At 41.9% G+C, this 3,848-nt stretch overlaps 1 non-coding gene across 1 annotated transcript; it reads left to right on the forward strand.

Annotated features, from left to right (window-relative positions):
- Positions 1–2,902: 2,902 nt before the first annotated feature.
- Positions 2,903–3,009, forward strand: LOC113767186. The gene has a single exon (XR_003467906.1). It is a non-coding gene; the product is annotated as a small nucleolar RNA R71 (small nucleolar RNA).
- Positions 3,010–3,848: the final 839 nt, after the last annotated feature.

Below are 3,848 nucleotides of genomic sequence, written 5' to 3' on the forward strand. Positions count from 1 at the left end.
CGCGCGATGGTTACTGCGATGTGCGCCCGAAGAGGGTGGCGGATAGGGAGACGCGTGAGCTGTGGGATTGGAGAGGCTGAGGCGTGCTATGGTGGGCTAGCAGTGGCGTGCAGTTAGCGGCTAGCAGTGGCGCGCGGTTAGCGGCTAGCGCGTGGTGTGCAACGGGAGCCGAGCGTCAACAAGGTGAATGTCGATGGCTACGCTAGGTAGCCGCACGCGTGGGTGGCGTGGCCGTGCTCTGGTGGCCACGCTAGGGGGAGAGAGGACAGCGAGAGATGTCGGAGGAATGGGTTGAGCGATGTTGGGCTGCAGCGGTGGATCGAAGAGAGAGAGACGCGAGAAGCGGCGGCGGCGACTTGTGGGTTTCAGCCAAGAAAAGAGAAACAGGGGAGAAGAAGGACAGAAAAGAGGAAGAAAGAAAAGGAAAGGAACAAAGAAAGAAAAGAAAGAAAGACAAAGAAAGAAAAAGAGAAAAAGAAAAATAAAATGGTTTTTTGGTTTTTTTTTTCTTTTATATCTTTTCGAATTTAAATTTTAAAAATCCAAATTCTGAAAATCAAAGGTTACGGCTAATCGAAAGATTTTTTTTAAAAATTTTTTTGACATTTTTTTTTCAATATTATGAATAGAATTTATTTTCAAAATTCAAAATTAGAGATTAACAGGAAGTCAAAAATTTTTCTCGAGGTTCGAATACTTACCTTTCCTGCGACCGTGACGCCAGCGCGTCAAAAAGACAAGAACCCTTCTGATAAAAAGCTCTTTAGGTGACTTGACGCGGGCACGTCATGTAGGTAAGAACCCTTCTGACGATGAACTCTTTGGATGACTTGACGCGGGCACGTCATGAGGGCAGAAACCTTTTTAACCAAGCGCCAGGAAGTCGAAATGTGCCACGCACCTAGTTGACGCTGGCGCGTCAAGTCAGGGAGATACCTGTGAAACATAAAAAATGAAAATTGAAACCCGAAATCAATCAAACATAAGGAAAACATATTTAAGCTACCAATTAAAACTGAACAAACAACTAAAAAGAAATTGGATTGCCTCCCGATAAGCGTCTTTCTTTAATGTTTTTGGCTAGACATTGAACACCACTCTTCAATCTGGATGTAATTCAATTTTCCTTGTAATCAGTGGTTTTCCTCCGGGATCCAAATAGCCATTGAGTGCAATCTTTTTCCTTAATTTTCTACTCCATTTCATCTTATAAATTACTTTCATCCCCTGATACTCGTTCGCAGCAACTTTGAATTTATCCCTACAAGCAAACTCAGAAAATTCTTGCATAAAGAAATTAATAGCATGAATAGCAAACACAGAGTGAGAATTAACAGGAAGTTCCATTGTATTAAAAATATTAAAGTGGACTATATCTCCATCGAATTCCATAGACAAGATACCCTTATGAACATCAATTTTTGTCTGGGCTGTACTAAAAAATGGTCTAGCTAAAAGCAAAGGCGAGGATCGGAAAAATGGTCATCATCCATGTCAAGTACATAAAAGTCAACTGGGAATATCAATTCATTAACTTTAACCAGCACATTCTGAACCAACTCATCAGGGTATGCATTTGTTCGGTCAGCTAATTGAATTATTATCTCAATTTCTTTTAATGGACCTAGGTTCAGAAAAACATAAATAGATTTAGGCATTACGTTGATTGATGCTTTTAAGTCCAGCATGGTATTCCTAATCAAAGTATTACCTATCCTACATGGGACAGTAAACCTACCTGGATCCCCGCACTTCGGTGGGAGCTTCTTCTGCAAGACTGCGGACACGTTCTCCCCTACAACGACCCTTTCATCTCCCCTCAGCCGCCTTCGATTGACATATAGATCCCTCAAAAACTTTGCGTCTTCGGCACTTATTTGATTGCGTCTAAGAGGGGGATATTGATCTCTTCCTTGCGGAACACCTCCAAGATCTCCTTCTCCTTATCTTGTTTTCTCGGTTTCTCCAACTTGCTAGGAAAGGGAGGTGGGTTAGTCTTAACTACAATGACTGTGTCGGGAAGTACCTTTGGATTTGTGCCACTGCTGTCCTCCTTTTCAAGCTCGTTCTCGATTTTTTGCTCATCCTTGTTCTTTGAAATCATGAATTCTGGTCCCTGAATTTCCTTCCCGCTCCTTAAAGTCATCACACTCACGTTCTTCGGGTTCACTTCAGGTTGAGATGGCAATTTGCCCTGGACTTGGAATTCTAGACGGTTAATTGCTATCGCCATTTGACTCATCTGACTCTGCATGACTTGCATCTGTCCCAGTTGATTCCTCATGCTTTGTAGGTCAGAATTCATCTTTTGTTGATTAACAATCAATTGCTCAATCATTTCTTTCATAAACGGACTTGAGTTTGAAGAAGGTGGTGGCGGGTGAGGCTGATACTGCTGGTGATGCCCCTGCTTCCTATTTGGCGCAAAATTGGGCTGCCTATTTCCTCTATAACTAAAGTTTGGGTGATCTCTCCAACCCAAGTTATATATACTCGAGTACGGGCCATAGACCTTTCTTGGCGCGGGCACGTGACCAGTCATGTTTACTTGCTCTGTCCTTTTCTCTTGAATCATTGGCACATCTCCGTAGAATGACCCATACTAGTGCAAATCCCGCACACCTTGGCTTGAGATGCATTTCCTACAGCCAGTTGTCTAACAAAAGAAGTCAACTTAGTCAATTGCTGCTAGATAGAGGATGTCTCTACCTCATTCACCTTGCGTATCGGGACTTCCTCCCTCGTACCAAATTGTTGCGAATTCTCAGCCATTCTTTCAATTAGCTCCTATGCTTCTCGAGGGGTCTTGTTCACCAATGCCCCTTCACTTGCAGCATTAATTATGCTCCCGTCTCTGAAAAGTAGTCTTTCGTAAAAATATTGTATGAGCAATTGCTCACTTATTTGGTGTTGGGGGCACTTGATGCACAACTTCTTGAATCGCTTCCAGTAATCATAAAGCGACTCCCCTGGGTGCTGCTTGATACTACAGATCTCCTTTCTTAGAATTGCAGCTCGAGACATGAGAAAATACTTGTCTAAGAATTTTTTCTTCAACTGATCCCACGTGGTGATACTACCTGGTGGTAGGTAGTACAACCAGTCTTTAGCAAAGTCCTTCAAAAAGAAGGGGAATGCTCTCATTTTTATCTATTCTTCTGTGATTCCAGGGGCCTCATACTGTTGCACACGACATCAAACTCTTGCAAGTACTTGTAAGGTTCCTCACCTGGCAAACCATGAAAAGATGACAAGAGATGGATTAGACCAGATTTTAATTCAAATGGAGTATTATCATTCAAACTTGGAAAAGTAATGCATAAAGGCTACTGATTTAAATTAGGAGCAGCCAACTCCCTTAATGTTCGTGCATTTGCCATGGTGACTCTCTCTTGGTTCGAATCACTTGAAGTATCACTAAGTGAATCTGTTGGTTCAACTTCTGGATCAGAACTCTGAGATGCAGCACTAGAGTGCTCTTCTCTGAATTGTCTGGTTTCTTTCCTTGTTCTGCGTGTAGTCTTCTCTACCTCAGGATCAAAAATTAATTCACCTGTACGAGAAGAACGAGGCATACACTCGAAAGTACCAGAAAATTAGAGCAAAAATGAACTTAAAAAGAAACAAATAACTAGCGCCAGTCCCCGGTAACGACGCCAAAAATTGACAGGTTGTCGAGCCTGTGTAATAATAATAACTTGCTCAAACAAAAGGTAATTCTGTAGATAATGATAAGCAGGGTTGAATCCATAGGGATTGGGAGTAATTGTTTCTTTGAAATTCACAATAACAATGGGGTGTTTTTGTATAAACGATAACAACCAAAGGAGTTCAAATAAAAATAAATA

This window comes from Coffea eugenioides, chromosome 3 (genome assembly GCF_003713205.1).
Source record: "Coffea eugenioides isolate CCC68of chromosome 3, Ceug_1.0, whole genome shotgun sequence".
Classification (NCBI taxonomy): domain Eukaryota; kingdom Viridiplantae; phylum Streptophyta; class Magnoliopsida; order Gentianales; family Rubiaceae; genus Coffea; species Coffea eugenioides.